This window comes from Schistocerca piceifrons, chromosome 5 (assembly GCF_021461385.2).
Source record: "Schistocerca piceifrons isolate TAMUIC-IGC-003096 chromosome 5, iqSchPice1.1, whole genome shotgun sequence".
Taxonomy (NCBI): domain Eukaryota; kingdom Metazoa; phylum Arthropoda; class Insecta; order Orthoptera; family Acrididae; genus Schistocerca; species Schistocerca piceifrons.
In genome coordinates, this window is record NC_060142.1 from 233,982,557 (window position 1) to 234,002,900 (window position 20,344).

The following is a 20,344-nucleotide window of genomic DNA, read 5'->3' on the forward strand; positions in this document are numbered from 1 at the left end:
TATACATAAATGATTTGGGAGATGGGTGATAACTTGGCTTCCCCATCTTCCCAACTTCAGTAAAAGTGCTGGTGACATCTTAATATTATCCAATGACTGATCCACACCAGCTGGGGTGCTGACTGCCCTACACCGCTGAAACTGTAAAAAGCCCTCGTGCAGTCCCGTATTGATTATGGGAGCCTGATGTATGGTTCAGCATCGCCCTTAGCATTGCAGCTACTAGACCCTATCCACCAATGTAGTGTCTGGCTTGCGACGGGAGCTTTCTGAACAAGCCCATTGAACAGCCTCTTTTTGGAAGCTGGTGTCCCTCCATTGTGGCTCCGGCAGAAGCTAGTGCTTGCAAATTATACCACCCACATCCATAGTGTGCCTCCACCAGCCCAATTACTGTCTCCTTTTTCCCAACACAGCGATCCATCTTCCAAAATGGCAGCCCAGAACAGGGCATTCCCTTGCAGTCCATTTCCGGTCACTTCTTACTGAACTCGACACTTTCCCTCTACCACCTTTCCTGTAGATCCACTTATGTACACCACCATGGTTCATGCCTCAGCCACAGCATCATCTGGACCTATCACAAGACCCAAAAGGCTCAGTTTCAACTGAGGCCCTCTGCTGGCAATTTTTCTCTATTCTTGGCGAGTTTCAGGACTCAGAAATAGTCTACTCTGATGGATCAATGGCCGACGATCTTATTAGTTTCACTTATGCTCACTTTGGACATACTGAACAGCTCTCCTTGCCGGCTGCCTGCAGTGTTTTCACTGCAGAGATAGTAGCCATCTATTGCACTCTTGAGCATATCCACTCCTGCGCCAGGCAGTCCTTTGTTATCTGTAGTGACTCCTTAAGCAGCCTAAAAGCTCTCCCATTTTCCTTCACAAACATTTCAAGTTGAGGAAGAACCAGTTACTTAATTTACCGTACAGAATCAGCACTTCCCTCACCATCCTTTGGTACTGATTATCCAGGAGTCTCTTTATGCCCTTTGCAACAGTGGACGTTCAGTGACCTTCATTTGGGCCTGAGGACATGTTGGTAGCCCGGGCAATGATCTTGCTTACTGTCTGTCCAGACAGGCTAAAAGTAAACCAATTCTGGAGACTGGCCTGCTGGAGACTGATCTTTGCCACAAAGTTTTCGCGATCTGGAATACTGAATAGCACACATCCAGCACACCAATTAAACTACGTGTTATCAAGGAGACACAAATGTGTGGTGGTCATCCATGCTAGCCACTCACAGGTACTCCATTGTTCTTTGCTAACTCTGCATCGGCCACATTTGGCTAACGCACGGTCATCTCCCCCACGCGAGGACCCACCTCAGTGTCACTGTGGCTCCCACATGACTGTCACCTGTGTCTTGTTGGACTGTCCAATTATACCGACTCTGCGGTGGCCTTTTAACTTTCCCAGCACCCTACCTCCGGTGTTGGGCTACAGTGCCTTAATAGCTGGTGTTTTTTTGTTTTATTCATAAGGGGGGTTTTTATCACACAATCTAAGGTTGGGCATCTGGCATTCTCTCCCAGGCCTTCACTCCCCCTCCATTTTAACTCTTCTTCAATCTTTCTTTGGTATTTCTTTGCCTTGGTGTTGTTCTTGTCCCTATGTGTGTTCATCTCGCCTTCTCTTTTAGGCTGGAGATTTTGGTGTGTTGCAGAGTGACTGGCTCATCCTCTTTCATTCTTGAGATCAGCCAGCCTCAGCCATTTTTTAATACCTTCTGCTACTTTTCCTTTTAGTGTACGCTTTCCCCTTTTAGTTAGCTTCTTTTGTTTTCTCTTTCCATGTAGTTCGGCATTAGTTTTCTGTCCTTTTCCTTTCCCCGACTCCTTTTGGGAATTGTTTTAACTTGAGCCTTGTTTGCATGAGGGAAAAGGGACTGATGGGCCTTTTTTGCCCCACACCAGCCAATACGTGTGTCTGAATGAACTTTCATTGAATTTCCAATGTTTTAGTTGTTCACTAATTTTTTTATTATTACAACAAATATTATGCGACTTTTACTTCTATAGGCAAGATAAATCTTTATCAAGCGCCTTCAGACAATTTGATTAACAATGAACAGGAAATTGCTTCTCGTGAAGACGCTATTATACAACATTCAATTGTACATCACAATATTCTGCACCGATATTTACGAAAATGTTGCATTACGAATTGTTTGCATCCAACTCGTAGGAATGAAGAGAAGTACTTCAAAATATCAACGAACTTCATTTTTACTTTGAAGCGCTGAAGATTCCTTGTACAGTCAGAAAAATTCCATTCTTTTGATGCAGTAGATGCCATTTTAATTCATGAGTTCTGTGTCTGTACGAAAAATGTCATTCTGAACTTGTAATGTTGAAAGCACATCCGGCAATTAATCTGACATATTGTGAATTACTTTATTATCAGTGTTTATTGGTGTTTGACTTGGGCTTCCCAAACCTGTCCCTCGTCCTTGAAATGTGTGTCTACAGATTGAAGTGTCCAGATGCAATGCTGTTCTCAGTTCCTTACCCAATTACAGGTATAATAGATTTCTGAAATTAAGACAAACATACATTTTCAGGAATACTTTATGTGTTTGGTTGTTTACTTGTCGACAGTTGTAATACAGGGTGAGTCAAAAATAATCATTGGATTTTGCACGACTATATTTCTGAAACTAATAAACATATACAATGAATTTTGTTTTTTTTTATACCTTTTCATATGTGCTTAATATGCCCCCCTTGAGATGTATGGCATATGTCAATGCAGTATTCAAATTTTCCCGTGAAACTGCACAAAACACATTAAATTTTGGAGAGTCTCTCTCATGTGGTTGTTACGTACCCCATATTCTCACATTATGACAGTTCACCCTTCCATTTAAATGGAATGTTGCCTTGTCACGTGGAAGAAAATTGTCACCCGCAGCGATTTACCTTTACACAGACAACCTGTTTCTCGGAATTGTTTTTCCATGGCCTAATGCTCTGTGCTGTAGGAAGAGCCAAAAAAATCATGCTGAACAGTTATTACTGACCCGCACTGTTCAAAACATAGAATACAAAACACTTTTGATTGTCTCGACACTATTTTTAATAGAACTGAACTGGGCACACACTGCTGTACCAAGCGGGAATCATGTAAATCTCAAGAGTTTGCTCTTTTCAGCAGCGTGGTCTAGGTGTCTTGCTACGATTTGCACAGCTCCCTCCATTGGATGTTCGAGTCCTCCCTCGGGCATGGATGTGTGTGTTGTCCTTAGTATATGTTAGAGTAGGTAGTGTGTAAGGCTAGGGACTGATGACCTCAGCAGTTTGGTCCCATAGAACTTACCACAAATTTTCAAATTTTTTTTGCTCTTTCCAACAGTACGTTGTTCAAGCACATATCTCAAATAACATAATAGTTATGGTTTTGTTTGAATCAGATGATTCTTTTTGATACACCCTATATTTGCTGTGAAAAATAAAAATTATTAAACAACCAAATAACATTGCAATTCAGTAAACATTCAAGCATGTACACATGTCTTTGCATCACATTACCTTTCAAATGTAATATGTATGAAATGATATGACTAGTGTTGGAAAAAAATACAATTTTAAAAAACCATAAGCGGGACTCTATCCACCGATTTCGGAGCTAACCACATGTCTGCCTCCATCTTGTGCTCATGGTCGCAATGCACTGGTACATCATTGATGTAGAGAGCTTCTCTTGTGATTCCCTTGAAGTCACCTAAGAAGTACACCTTACTATTTGCTCATTATGTTGTCCTAATGGACTACTAAAAGTGTACAAAATCTGAAGCAAATCTGTGATCCGAACTACGTGACCTCCCCTCGTCAATTAGAGAGATCATCTGGAGAATGAGTCTGAGGAGTTGTTAGAAATGGTTATAGAATCAGACAGGAATTGTTGTATTTTGCGGCATCATTCATCAGAATGGAAAGAGATAAGAAAATGAGACTGACCTAATTATTTCAAAGAATACATAGACTCAGAATTTACAACAAGATTTCATGTCATTACTTCATCTGAGAAGGAAGAGAACAGTATTTTGTGGTTTTATTTAGTGAATTAACTGCACGCATCCATTCATGCTGAAAGAGCTTCAAATACATCCTAACGGAAAGGAAGAAAACTACATACCACGAAGGAATTATCCAAATGTGACGGAAATCAGTAGATGAGATGTAGATGTACAGGCCAACAAATGAGTACAGTTTAAGAAAAAATGGATGATTTATTCAAGAGGAAGAACTTCACAAACTCAGCAAATCAATAAGACGTTGATCCATCTCTTGCCCGTATGAAAACACTTACTCGGTTTGGCATTGATGAATAGAGTTGCTGAATGTCCTACTGAGGGATATCATGCCAAATTATGTCCAATTGGAGCGTTAGATCATCAGGATCCTGAAGTGGTTGGAGAGCCCTGTTCATAATGCTCAAAACGTTCTCAGTTGTTGAGAGATCTGGTGACCTTGCTGCTCAAGGTAGGGTTTGACAAGCACGAAAACATGCAGTAGAAACCGTGGCCGTGTGCTGGCAGGGATTATGTTTCTGAAATGTAAGCCCAGGATGGCTTCCCATTAAGGGCAACAAAATGGGATGTAAAATATTGTCGATGTATCCTTGTGTTGTAAGGATGCTACAGATTATAACCAAACGCACCCTGCTATGAAAAGAAATGGCATCCCATACTACCACTCCTGGTTGTTGGGCCACATGGCAGGCGATTGTCAGGTTAGTATCCTACCTCTGTCCAGGGTGTCTCCAGACACGTCTTCAGCCTGGCGTCTCACTAAGTGAAGAACAGTTTTCTTCAGTGTAGAGTCCCGCTTCCAGTCGAGCCCTGATAACCAGCGAAGACATATCTGGAGACTGTACTGGCAGTGGTGGGATACCATCTGACTGTTTCCCACTGGGCAGCCTGACTACAAGGGTTGGGCACTTTTCAAAATTTTCCCAAAGATTTTGGCTTGCAAACGTATTTGCACATTTTTATGCTGGAAGAGAAGAAGACAGTTGCAGTGGCAAAGAGACAGAAAAGTAATAATTACTTGAAGGTAGCAGACAGTGGTTTTCTTATAGAAAGAGCAAAGGAGACAGTGGCAGTGTGAGAGAAAGAGAGGGGCACAGTAGCATGGGAGCATAGTTGACAGTGACGGAATAGTGCTAGGAAAAGAATGAAGGAAACAGTGCCGGAGGGGGGGGGGGGGGGGGGGGGGAGGAATAAAGAGAAAGTGAAAGTAGGTGATAGACAGTGGTAATGGTGTGAGACAGACGATTCGACAATGACAATGAGGAAGAGGAAGAGAGAGAGATATTGAAAATGGGAAGAAAAAAAAAAGTGTTCAAATGTGTGTGAATTCCTAGGGGACCAAACTGCTGAGGTCATCGATCCCTAGACTTACACATTACGTAAACTAACTTATGCAAAGAACAACACACACACCCATGCCCGAGGGAGGATTTGAACCTCCGGCAGGAGGGGCCGCGCAATCCATGACATGGTGCCTCTAACAGTGCAGCCACTCCGTCTGGAAATAAGAACAGACAGCAGTAGTAGCAAGGAAGGCATGAGATGCCAGAAGTAAGAGAGAACAGGAGGGAGACTGTAGTAGGAGGTCAGTACAAAGGGGAATGTGGCTGTGACACAGGGGCAATGACAAGAGACACACAGAGATAATGGCAGTGAGTTGGGCTGAACGAGTGAGTTAGACGGGCAGCTGGGAATGGATGGGTATGAGCGACTTAGACCTAACTCACAGTGGTATCCTACCGATCGCTCATGCAACATAATTCCGAAAATGCGGACTGGGAATTATTTCTAAACAAACCTGAAACTTTACCTACGTGGAGCATGCTCTAGACCGCTGAGTAACTAGGAACAAAAAGATGAAAAATGATATTTCCACCCCTGAATACCGATCTCGGTGATTTAACAGATTCGCTGTGTGTGCAAACTATACGAAAATATATTTGTTCTTGTAATTGCAGAGTCTGGAGACGGGTGCAGAAAAAATAAAGCAGGGAAGCACGTCCAGACCAGAAACAGTAACGTGTCTGTGTCTAGGGAAACAGGCCAGTCTTTGCACAATACTTCTGAGAATGACTTCGATCCACAGGAGGCTTTCTGATGTAAAAGGGATGATTTTGTATGGTGGAGGATATCAATTGTACATTTACTACATCGACAAGGTACATGGTCATATATTGCTGAGTTGGAGATCGGTTTCATGCACTAGTATTCAAGCTCCTGGCACCAGTGGGAGGACAGTATAACTGAGTAGGTGTCTTTCCGCATTTGATGATATGTATGGCACTTTGCAAGGTTTAGTTGTTGGTGCAATATGGCGATTAGTGTAAAATAGATTTTTTGCTGCTGAATGTCACATCTGTTGAAAGAAAGAAAAGGCAGACGGTGCTTCCCTAGGACTGAGGAGCATCGTGACATATAGTCGGTGTGAGTGTAGGCATTCAATAATTTTTTTCAGGTGCTGTACAGATATAAAGGATAATTGGACTGTTTGTATAAAATGTGTATATACTGCATTGTAAAGTTACTGTGACTTATGTTGTGCAAAATGTGTATTTATTGCATATTAAAGTTACTGTGGTTTATGTTGTGGCATGACTAGAGAGGATGACTGTATGTCCTATCGTGAGGGACATATAGATTCAGCACATTGATAATGGTGAGAGATTTTTTACATGGAAAATTATGTGTGCTGTAGATATTGAGATTCATTCCACAAGCACAGCCGTTAAGAGGAGACATTACCTGTACATGGATCAGTGTCAGACTATAGCAGCAATCATAATATTTAATTGTAGTTACACTGGTAAATAAGTTCTTGGCTTCCAATATCCTTGTGAGTTTCGTATGTATTTGATGATCTGTAAACAACTTTGCGGGTTCCACTGTCTAAGCAATTTAGCGATCTGTGTGACTTAAACAGCTGAAAGTCCCCAAAAAAAAGGTGGATGGTGCTTAGATACCGACGACAACAGTAATTCTGTGGGTAAATTCGACAAGAGTCAGTCATAACGCTCGATTCATTCACATCCTTTGTGCTGGATATAGGAGCCTTTACATAGCAGTGAGAACACTTGCGTATGTTGAGAGCAGGAAGGGTAGCACGTGATGGAGTGGGTACCACTTGAGTTCTGCGAGGAATAATGCATTTGACGTTATTCTGCGTTATTTTCGTAAACAGGTTCAGTTAGGATAGGAATTTTCGTGCGTACAATGTGAGACATAAAGAAAGCGAGCGTTAACTATTTCTGTGACACTATACAATTTCCGTGAGGATGACTCAGTTCTTGTTTTTTACGTAGTCACGTGACATGAGTATAAGATTGAGAACATTCTTAGACGGGTTTATGAAGGTTTGTAGCTACTCTGTCATCAACGGTAAAGACAACTGCTGTCCGGAGGTGTCTCGCATATGGGGGGGCTGCGCCTTGGAGTTCTGTGATGTCAGTATAACAGTGGCTGTATACCTGAAAATAGATGCAACTTTCACCTGCCTTCGGCGGCGGTTTGCAGCTGCACTCCCGCTAGGTCACATCTGCGCCTGTGTGTAGGTGAACACGTATTTGGATAGGAATTTCTCAGAAATCAAGTATGAAAGGGATGTCCGTGCCTCATGCATTCGGGCATCTGTGCATGGTTTGACAGCTGACGACCACGTCATTTCACGGTCCAATGGATAGGGTGGGGGGGCAGTGCTTGCAAGCGTTGTGTGCATTATTTTGTGAGTGGGCCTGTAGGCTGTGCAATGCGCTATTTGGACAGTTTACAAGCACTGAGCGTGTCTACACATCATTGTGCTGCATTATGAGGTGCATTCAAGTTCTAAGGCCTCCGATTTTTTTTCTCCGGACTGGAAAGAGATAGAAACATGCACATTGTTTTAAAATGAGGCCGCGTTCATTGTCAATACGTCCCAGAGATGGCAGCACCGTATGGCAGATGGAATTTTACCGCCAGCGGCGAGAATGAGAACTGTTTTAAATACTTAAAATGGCGACGTTTTCCTTACTTGAACAGCGTGCAATCATTCGTTTTCTGAATTTGCATGGTATGAAACCAATTGAAATTCATCAACAGTTGAAGGAGACATGTGGTGATGGAGTTATGGATGTGTCGAAAGTGCGTTTGTGGGTGCGACAGTTTAATGAAGGCAGAACATCATTTGACAACAAACCAAAACAACCTCGGGCTCGCACAAGCCGGTCTGACGACATGATCAAGAAAGTGGAGGAAATTGTTTTGGGGGATCGCCGAATGACTGTTGAACAGATCGCCTCCAGAGTTGGCATTTCTGTGGGTTCTGTGCACACAATCCCGTATGACGACCTGAAAATGCGAAAAGTGTCATCCAGGTGAGTGCCACGAATGCTGACGGACGACCACATGGCTGCCCGTGTGGCATGTTGCCAAGCAATGTTGATGCGCAATGACAGCATGAATGGGACTTTCTTTTCATCGGTTGTGACAATGGATGAGACGTGGATGCCATTTTTCAATCCAGAAACAAAGCGCCAGTCAGCTCAATGGAAGCACACAGATTCACCACCACTAAAAAAATTTCGGATAACCGCCAGTGCTGAAAAAATGATGGTGTCCATGTTCTGGGACAGCGAGGGCGTAATCCTTACCCATTGCGTTCCAAAGGGCACTACGGTAACAGGGGCATCCTACGAAAATGTTTTGAAGAACAAATTCCTTCCTGCACTGCAACGAAAACGTCCGGGAAGGGCTGCGCGTGTGCTGTTTCACCAAGACAATGCACCAGCACATCGAGCTAATGTTGCGCGACAGTTTCTTCGTGATAACAACTTTGAAGTGATTCCTCATGCTCCCTACTCACCTGACCTGGCTCCTAGTGACTTTTGGCTTTTTACAACAATGAAAGACACTCTCCGTGGCCGCTCATTCACCAGCCGTGCTGCGATTGCCTCAGCGATTTTCCAGTGGTCAAAACAGACTCCCAAAGAAGCCTTTGCCGCTGCCATAGAATCATGGCGTCAGCGTTGTGAAAAATGTGTACGTCTGCAGGGCGATTACGTCGAGAAGTAATGTCAGTTTCATCGATTTCGGGTGAGTAGTTAATTAGAAAAAAAAATTGGAGGCCTTAGAACTTGAATGCACCTCGTATTTAGTAGTTTACGGGTCTGTACTGAAATTATTTCGGAATATTAGGAGTTGTTTGCATGTCCGCAGACTTTGTATTGTGACCCCAAGCACATAAGGGCGAGTATTTTGTGTAAGTGTGATAAATATACTCCATCCCTAAATAAACGTTCCAAAATGAATAAAGTGAACCCCCCTCTTACTCTCCCCAGCAGCCCAGTGAAGCCTGAGTCATTTTCACGCCATTTTCCCCCCTACAGACCACCATCTGGGATTAGGTCACAGGAGGGACGACAGTGTCCTCTGGTGGCAGTAATGTGTACTCAGTTAGTTGGAGTCTAGATCTCGTGGTGGAGTCACTGTCTGCAAAATAAAAAAATTATGTCCATCATAGGCAGAGTCGTTTACTCACCATTTCCCCCCACCATCTTGGATGATGTCATGCACTGTGCACGTTAGTGCGTGTTACTGCTCGTTAGTACACTTATGTACACATGAGTACAGGTTAGTGCATGTTAGTGTATGTTAGCCCGACAACGTAGGTTGGTAAGGGGACATGGCAGTCAGATGAGGATTGTAGGTAGAATTTAACTATTTCCTTCCAAGTCCAGGTGGACGTGGCATTCGTGAAAATTCATTCCAAGTCACAGTAGTGCTCTCTGGCGGTGTCAATATGTGCTAGGCCTCGAGGTGAACACAATGTATGCCACCATCTTGAATCATGGTAGTTGTGTCATCAGGTGACGTCACGGAAGACAGTGCCCTCTGGTGCCGGTACTGCATACTAAGTCAGTTGGAGTCTGGAGCTCTTGTTGAACACAGTGTATGCTGCCATCTTGGATTATGTCACAGATGAGATTGCCCTCTGGTGGTGGCGCTGTGTACTAAGGAGTTGAAGTGTGGAACTCGTGGTGAACACGCTGGATGGCCATACTGCATGAAAATGATTAAATAAAGACTTATGTCCCAGTACTTTCCCCATGAATCCTTAGGAAGAGGTAGTGGTCGGGTGACTGAGGTTAGTACAAGTGTCCTTTCTTTTACATCATTTTCTTAGCTTAGTAGAGATATGTGAATTGACCTTTGTTTAGGGCCAAAATTCAAAGTTGGTGCCAGTTCATAGGAAGAAGTGGCAGCTGGTTGACTTAGGTTAGAGGAGGTAGGCCAAGTGAACTATGTTCCCACAATTTTCTTAGCTTAGTAGAGATATCCAAGGTATGATGCATTATCCTGCTGGAATTTGAACTTCCTGCCATTTTCCTGGGGGAGGTAGTGGTCGAGTGACTGAGATTAGTGCAAATGTGCTTTCTTTCCTACAATTTTCTTAGGTTGGTAACGAAAACCCAAGTGACCTTCGTTTACCACCAAAATTTTAACTTGGTGCCAGTTCACAGGAGGAAGTGGTGGTCGGGTGACTTAGGTTAGTGGAGGTAGCCCAAGTTGGCTAGCTTCCCGCGATTTTCTTTGTTTAGTAGAGATAACCGTGGTGTGATGCGTTATCCTGTTGGAATTTTGACTTCCTGATGGTCGGATACTATGTTGTCTGTTTGAAGTACGTCGTCTCTGACTACAACCTGAAGCAGTATACGAACACAGGATAGTCGCCATATGATGTAGTATATGGTCATAAAGTGCCAGCACTGTTCGACATACTGAAAGCGAAGGAAGGGAAGACTGGAGAATCTGTTAATGAATTTGCCAGAGTTATTAGGGAAATTTGGAATAGAATACAGAGGGTAAATACACGAGCACTAGAGAAACAGTAAGAAGAAGCGGGCAGTATGGCAAGAATGCCACAATATAAAATTGGTCAGGGGGTGATGTTATCAGCTTTTATACGCCAAAGAGAAAGACAAAGAAGTTTTTTTTGCAAGTATTAGGAGGTATACCAAGTGGTAGAGACTACGTTGCCAGTAAATGTCAAGATTCAGTTGGCGCCGAGAACGATAATTGTGCGTTGTAGGGCTGTTGAAACCTTTTCAAGGGAGTGCGGATGTTATTCCAGGGGTAGGAGATGCTGACCAGAAAAGGAGAGTGAGGACAAAGGTATCGGAAGAGAAACAAGAGGTTGTGAACGAAACGGTAATGAAGAACCGTATGGATTAAGACCTAGGAGAGAGTCATTTAATATTTTTTTTAGGTCTGGTGTAGATTTAGTATAATTAGTACAAGCAGCTGAGGAGCAGTAATGAATTGAAGGGGGAGGAAAATAATAGGTATTCATACACGTAGGCGAGGTGCAGAGAAGGCGAGATCATGCGGTTCATAGCGGGACTACTGATTTTTGTCGGTGTGGAAACTTTACAGAACCAGCACCTGGAAAGGGGAGTGCTGTTCGCCAGAACAGTATTTAGAGAGGGTAAGGAAAGTACAGAAGGAATTGCCACCAGAGTTGAGGCTGATTTTATAACCCGAACACAAAAACTTACTTTTTTATTTCAAGGTAGCCACCGTATCGGTGAGAACTGATGGAGAGAAGGTTTAAATTTCCGTTCCTATACCAGTAACAGAGAAACAAATACATTACGAGTGCTACATGTTCATGCGTATCCTGTCAAATGGGGTATACTGAAGAAATCTGTAAGAGTAAAAACGCAGGGACTGCTTTTAATTGCAAAAGACAAGGAAAGATATATAGAAATGGAAGAAGCAAAGTTACAAAAACGCCACAAAGGGCGGATATGGTGATAAGAAAGGGGCAGGATTCTTGCGCAGTGAAGTTGCTAATGGGACAAAAGAAGAAAAGAGAATGCAATAAAGGAGAGGTCAAGCCGGAATTGAACTTTCAGCATGTCGAGACGCACTGGTTGTACTCACCTTTGACAAGATGAAAATAGTAGCTACCTGTTTCCAGCAGGAGAAGCTTATGACAGCAAACAAGCTAGAATTAAACGGGAGTAGTTTTTCATTAAATGTAACAGCGTGCGAGACAATGGAGCCTACTTTCTGTCTGCCCGCCATAATTTCAGGGTAACATTTCTGAATATTTCGCAGCCAGAGAAGCCCATGGAAGTGTTACCTGCTGCAAATCTAACCAGCTGAAATCAAACTCTAGGGGTGGAGCTAATGCAGTCTGTAAACATGCTTCTGAACGAGCAGGAGGGACGAGTCTCTCCGGATACATTATTGCAGTATGTAAATTCATACCGGGAATATCAGTACTAAAATGAGACATTGACTATTGTCACACCAGTCGCTAGTCACCAGAGTGGCACTTGTTCCGCTGAGCGGAGTCCTTGTTTTGGTTCCTAGAAGACAAAGCACGTGACTGAGTTCGGATTCAGCCATCGTTCAGATTCCAGTGGATTGGATTTCCCAAGTATAAGAGCATCAAAATGAAGCTGAACGCACATGGGGGTAGTATTAAGAATAAGTGACCCATTTTAGCTTTTAAATTGGGAAAAGAGAGTCAGAAATGATTGAGCAAGGAGCCTATTAATGAAGCAAGTTCGATGCTGTTTGAGTTAAGGAGCAGGACAAGGGACCCTGTGGCAATGTGTAAGATTAAGTGATAGGGTTAAGAGAACCAATTGTCAGAATAATTCTTAACAGGCGGAACAGGGCCAGAAGGGCCAGTCGCCAGGAAATCTATCGTAAAGAATAATCTTGTATGGTCGACCTGAGGGACTGGGTCTTGATAAAAAGGAAGGCAATGTAGTGTATCGACCGTACTCGATCAAAAAATTACACCAGAGCAGAAGTGAGTTGAAACAGAGCCACCTGTAGGTAGGAGGCAAAGTGTTGCGCGTTGCAAAGCAAAATACAGCCGACTGGCGTTGCGAAGCGGAGCCAGGTAGTTATGATATAGCAACTGCTGACGCTGCGACGTGCTAGCGCAAGGACGGAAGCCTTTCTTCACTTGCCACCACAGAAATGTTTAGAATACATGCCTTAAGCCCTAAACGAACATAGTCTGGAGCGTATAAGACTCAGCCACTCGCGTACTGAATCATTCTTGTCTCAGTATCACAGCCTACACCACAAGCCTGTGATACCAGAGCGACCAGTCACGCATGATGTCGCAAGACATCATCTGTCTTCTGAAGGATGTAATCATGCATTAACAGCTAACTGTCCTCACGTGCTACCAATAAAGACATGGGAGTACGTTTCATGACTGTCAGTAGAACCTACATAAGGTTGAAAAAATATTATGACATGGCCAGAAACACCCAAACATTATTGTTCCTTGTATCACATTTGAAACATTTTAAGTCTTTAGTCAAAAGTATTAATGCAGTAAATCTGTAAGAAACGGTTACAGTGATATTGGACAAATTGCTCATGTTTTAGTAAAATTATAGCAAACGGCCTGTTTTCAGTCGAAATCTGTGAATATTGTTTTAGGACCAGTGAATTTTATGTCGAAATCAGTGAATTTTACGTCAGAATCAGTTCGTATGATACTTATGTTGGAGTCTATGTTATCGATTTCAATATAGTTTACCAGTTTAGCAGATGAACGACCATTAAACGTTGTTATGGGGCAGGAACTGTGACAGCATACACTGTGAGGTAGTGATGCTGTTGCTCTTATAGACCAGGTGAATACAATGATAATGTTTCTGCAATGTTAGAAGAATGAATGTCTGCGGTTGGCTTGATGATCATAATCTTCCCAGGCTTGAAATACTACATCACCAAGTGATGACATACTGGACTGAGACCACAGCCATAAATTTCTCAAACTGTATCATGCATCACCATGTTGCAGCAAAGCTGTAACAAATTACTTCATGTTTTATCAAACGTAAAAAATTACCCCATGTTATAATAAATTTCAACAAACTATCTTATATATCATCATGTTAGTGCAGAAACTGTAACAAAATTATCAATGTTTCAGTGAAATTGAAACAAATTACCCCATGTTATAGCAAAATTTTCTTCACTTGACACGGAAATGCTTTCATCTACAAGTTATGAAGTGCCCATGTTACAACAAAGATATAAGAAATTGCCATGTTACAGAAAAATTGCAGCAGCTCATGACATGCTACACCAAACTGTAACAAAATAGAGTAAAACTGTAAACAATTAGCATAGTGAAACTGTAAAAAATTAAATGTTAAAACAAAAAATATAACAAATTACACCATAATACAGCAAAAATAGTAACAAAATGCTGATATTACAGTGACATTATAACAAATTGCGCCATCTTACAGGAATATTACAATAAAATCCTATATGTTACAGCAAAATTGAACAAATTACCCCATAAGTCATCATCATAACAATTTACCCAATACATCAATATGCTACAGTAAAATTCGCTGTACTCCTGCAAGCTGTAGAGTTCCACGGGAGCTGCAGGGTAGACCACAGGCCTGACAGGCCAGTGCAAGCCCAGCGTCACTCTCATACTGATCATGCTGATATGTAACTATTAATAGCTTTTAGAAGTGTTTGTTGCTGTTACCAATGACCTCTCAGCTCCAACAAAGTTATATTCTACTGTTTTTTTCTTTGAAATCATGCAAAATATTGGTTGTGAGTTGTTTTTGTAGCTCTCAGACGTTCTGTAGCTGGTGCAGTCTGCATGGTTGTTGGATTTTATTTATCATATAGGTTTTTCCATACTGTCACAAGGAAGTATGTCATTTGTGCTAATTATAGAATGCAAGATCACTATTTGTAAACTCGAAGGTTACCACTTGTCCTACTGTGTTTTACCCATAACATCATGCAGTGTGGGAGCTATTTACATTTGACCTACTTTTACTATACAATACTGCCAGCTCAAAATAGTTATTTCAATTTCTGTAGTGCCACAGTCATCTACCCCCACCTCTTCTCCACAATGTTCACACATCTGGCAAACCCAGCATAGTGTTCAGTACACCATAATGAAAGGTTGATCATCATGAAGCTATGTCAGATCTCCACAGCCCTAAAGTTGAATAAAAACATGATTGGATTTCAGTGTATGTATTAACTGTTCACAGTGTTGATTTCTATTATTATTATTATTATTATTATTATCATTATTATTATTGTTATCGCTTTTAGTTGTATGTAAGTGTTTTCACAGTTCTCACTTTTTTTCTCACTAATCACAAAGTTTCCTGATGCATTGCAATAGAGATCAACTCAGCAGGTAGACAGACTCCCTGACGCAGCACCTGACACAAGCATTGGAAATTGTTTCCAAACTTAGAGTTTCCTCTAATTCGAATCTCTGAAACATTCCTTGAGCTACTAACATTTCGTAGTGCACCGGTGAATGAGGTATTGTTCTCTGCAAACACAGTAAATGTGTTATTATAGGATTGTCATTAAGGCGACAGTTCAGTGTAATCGTAATTTTTGAAAATCCATGATTTAGTGAAATTAGAGTAGTGCTATCAGTTACCATTTATGTCAGGATTTGGTGCAACTGTAACGTTCAACTCTCGAATGCTGACAGTGTTACTGGTGTGCCATACAATATGTCTAGTGGACTACCCAAGAACAGTGAAAATATAGATCAATGAAAATACCATGCAATTCCATCACCTTCTGGAACCCACATTCAGAAACTTGATGTATGCTTGCAGAGACATTAAACTTTTGATGGGTGAGAATTGTGGATGAGCATATTATGTAGTGTCCTTATGGAGTTCGCCCATCAGAAAACAAGTCTTTTCTACAGATTTCGATGTCTCTCGTGCATCACCATTCAGTTTTATTTATGATGCATCAGCATTAGTGCCAAATGCTGGTACAGAATTACGTGTATATTTGAACTATTTTCTATTAAAGCAAAATAAAATGAATTAATGAATGTCCATCTCTTTAAACCATGTTTCATTGAACCAAACCCCCAACATGTTGAATAAAATATGGATTTATGATTACTAAATTACATGGGGCAACTAGAATGAGTTATACGTACAGTAACCTAAACAAATAGACACTCATGTCATATCTCAGAGAGTAACTGAAGACACTTACATGTGGATAGGGCCATGTAAAAGAATTATAATTCAAGTTTAAACAAATAGTTGAACATACACAGGATACATTTGAACATAGTAAAACAATTCTTTATGTGGGGGCCATCCATGGAATACAGTCACTAAAAAACAAACTTCAAAAGAATCTGTGACTACTGCATAATAGGTGTAAGAGCATAAGTCAGAGAGAATGAGACTTTACAGTTTCATACATTTTCAGTTATTATTATGTAAAAGAGACTTAGCATTTTATGCATTTTCAGAATCAAGATTTAATTATTAGAAGAAACAAAGTGTGTCTAGTCATAACAGCCCAGCCAGTTGGAGAATGATAATCTATTTTTAATATGAGTCTATTTGAATCAACTACCATTGGTGGAGAGTATTGTAATAGAGGTTCACCTATCTTTTGCCCCTCTTACTGGTTGATTTACGACTCACACACATCTTTATGACCCTATATGAGCGTGTTTTCTCTTCTCTTAGTCTTCTAAGAGGAAAGCGATTATCACACACTTGGCAGCTTTGAGTTTTGTATGCACTCATCACCGCTCAGTTAAGAAGCAAGAAACTGTCTGCACTCACTGAAAGAATCTGTCAGTTTGAAAACTGAAGTTTGTATGGGTGAATCATACAAGAGATCAATGGGAGGCTGAGGATATCTGAAGATGCTTCATGATTATCAATCCCTCACTAGGTTGTACAGAACACATCTGTACTGTTCACTGGATGGGTGATAGGGGTAGGTAACTGCAGTGCCATAGAAACTGGAACGACTATTTTGGGCTACCAGTGTTGCATAGGAGAAGTAGATAAAATATAAACACTGTAGCTTCCATACCACACGACATCATGGGAAAAACCCAGTAGGACAAGTGGTCATCTTCGATTTTATACTCTGTGTAAGTGACTATCTTGGATTGATTTTGCAAGAGGCCATCCTGGATTCTATACTTAGCACATATGACCTACTTCCACTGTGATGTCACGGAAAACTCAAAAGAACAAGTGAAAATCTAAAAACTTTGCAGGCTCCACCAACTATGGAACGTTTGTGAGCTATAAATAGATGCTACAATGACTACGTTGGGTGATGTTAGGGTAAAGCCCAGTAGGATATGACTGTGTTGGAACTAAGAGATCTTTGGTAACGGTACCAAGCACTTGTTAAAAGCTATGACGTTGCACCCTTTAACAGCTGCATGTCAGTATGACTGGTATGTAAGTGACGCTGAACGTGTACTGACCTGTTGTGTTGGGCCTGTGGTTTTCCCTAGAGGTCCTAAGGAACTCTACCGCTTGGAGATGTTTAACGCATCTTTCTGTAAGGTAATGATCTATTGGATCATTTCTTATAATTGTTGCTGGAATATAATGATGTATGCGGTAATTTGTTACAACTTCGCTGTAACATGGAGAATTCGGTTATAATTTTGTTGAAAGATGGGGCAATTTGCTGCAGTGTTATTGTAGCAGTGATATTTTGGTACAATTTTACTGTAGCATGGAGTATTGTGTTAAAATTTTTGTTGTAACGTGGTGTTACAGTTTCTCTGTAACAGCGGCACTTTTTTACAGTTTTGGTGCAACATCAGGTAATTTTCTGCAATTTTACCGTAACATAAGGCAACTTGTTGCAATTTATAGCAACACAGGCCCTTTACTGTATCATGGTGCCCAGTTTGTAACCATTTCACAGTAACATTGGCAATGTTGTTGTAATTTTTGCTATTAGATGTTGGTGAATGGGGTAATTTGTTACAATTTTTGCTCTAACATGACAATATGTGTCATAAGTTGTTACAATTTTACTGTAATAGGAGGTATTTTGTTACGATTTAGCTTAACATGGGGTAATTTCTTACAATTTTACTGTAACGTTGTGACATATTGAGCAGTATTAAGCATTCATGGCTGTGGACTCAGTCCAGCACGAAATCTCCCTTGATTATACCTCAGCCTAAGAAGACATAATGTTTTAACGTCACAATCATCAAAACAATTTCAGACATTTGTGGTTCTTGCACTGCAGAAACATGCTTTTTGTATTGACCTGGTTTATAAAAGGTATGGCACTAGCATCACTACTTCACAGTGTATGCTTTTTACAGTTCCTGCCCCACTGTATTCGCTGACACCATTCACTAAATGTCTGTTAAGCCCGTGGCGTGTATTGGTGTCATTCTTCTTTAACAATGTCCTGAGTTTAGTTGTTTATTCTATATTACATCTAGCAAATGAGGTTTCCTTCATATACGTTATTGGAAGGCTAGATGAATTTCTGTAGTAGCTTTATGACAATTATATCCTACTTAGTCTCACATAACATGGTTCGATTTTCGAATTTCCCACCATTTTTTGAGTTTCAATGTTTATAACTGATGAAATAACTACATTTAACAATCATTCATATGCCAAAAGTGGTAAACTATATGGAAATAGATAATACAGACTCCAACATAAGCACTATATAAACCGATTTTGGCATAAAATTACTGATTTCGGCATAGAATTTACATATTCTACACAAAAATCGCTGATTTCGATCGAAAACTGGCAGTTTTGCTATAACATGGGCAATTTGTCCAATTTCGCTTAACAAGCGCAGTTTGTTACAGATTTTCTGCATAAATATCGTTTCATTAAAGACTGAAAACGTTTCCAATAGATGGTTTTAGGATGACTCAAACTCATTCCATACACTATGCACAAAAAATACGTGTAATAGTATTTGGATGTTTCATCCCATGTCATATGATTTTTTTAGCCTTCTACAGACATGTAGGCAAGCATTCTCATTGCTATAATGGTGGCGTATGTGGATAATTAGCTGTTAATGAGTGGTCACATCCTTCCAGAGAGAGACAGCGTCTCTATCAACCCCTGTCACTCACTTGGAAAGAGACTTTACCCTTCGACACGACGGATCACTTGTCGCTCTGGTGTTTCCATGAAGTACACGTTTCTTGACAGCGACCTCGTTGAAGGAATCACACTAATATATGTCAGAATAATTTAGAAATGCTGTGGAAACATTTGATGGCTGTACTGCACTTACAGATGCGTATCGCGCAGACGAGTTCAGCCCGAGAGCTTCTGTGTTGGAAATAGATTTTGACAAAAAATTCACTGATTTCGACACAAAATTGATTTTCTCTATGTGTTCACTGTGTTCTGTACACTTAATTCATCTAATGTTGTTTTGGATAGCTTTTTAATGGTTTCATTTGATCTCCATCCTGATGCTTGCGTACCTTCTACCCTCGCTTTTCACCATGTTTACCATGCATTTTCCGAACACTGTGTGTCGGTTATAAGCACCAAGGAATCGGTCTTTGACATTAGAAAGCACAACTCTTATTGGAAAATACGGTGCCTTAGAAGGTGGATTCTACATTTTGGGACAAATTCGAGATGTATCAATGTCATTGGCTATCGAGGAAGTTTTACATATGTGTTTCTCATGTAAGCTCGCCAAAAACATACCTTGCTGGCAAACAGAAGTCCCACTCCAACACTGATCGATCATGACAACGAAAACCTTTCGCATATCAGCCAAGCCTTTAAATTCCACAACTGCCCACTAAGATACCTGATTATGGTACAATAGGTCTGCCTGTAGCGTCCTGTAGATTTTGAATGTAATTACCTTGCTAGTTCACTTGATGCATGTGATCGGTTTATAACCCACTATTCATAGGAAATATTTCGCTAAAAGATACAGAAACAGCTACCTTTGTTGACCTAGAAAGTTGAGGCAGTAAATATTACATAATGGCAGTAAATGCAAAAACTACCGTCTTGAATGTCACGTATTCTTTACTCTCCATCCCTTTTCCATGAACTTTCATTGCAAAAAAACTACAGACTGTTGTATTACAATACGTTAACCAGACTCCAACGACGAATACAAATTCTGCTGCAATACTGTTGCTATTGGTGAGCACCAGGCTTGTAGATGGCCCATTATCTGTGTCAGGGCCTCGATGTGGTGGCAACTGCGGCTTGAGTGGACACGTGATGCATACCACCACTAGGTGGGTGGTGCACTCTCACGCGAGTTCCATTCACCGGCTTGCGGCTACAGCATTCAGCTTCCATAGACCAGGACGTTCTGGGGGTCATACATCTTCTGCTGCTGATATTTTCCGCCTCGAAATGCTGGACCAAATGTATTGCAGAAGCTTACTCTCGTAACGTGTCGTTCTTTTCATCACACGCGTTTGCCACATTTTTGGTGGTTGCGATTTGCTTTGTCACTTTGTATA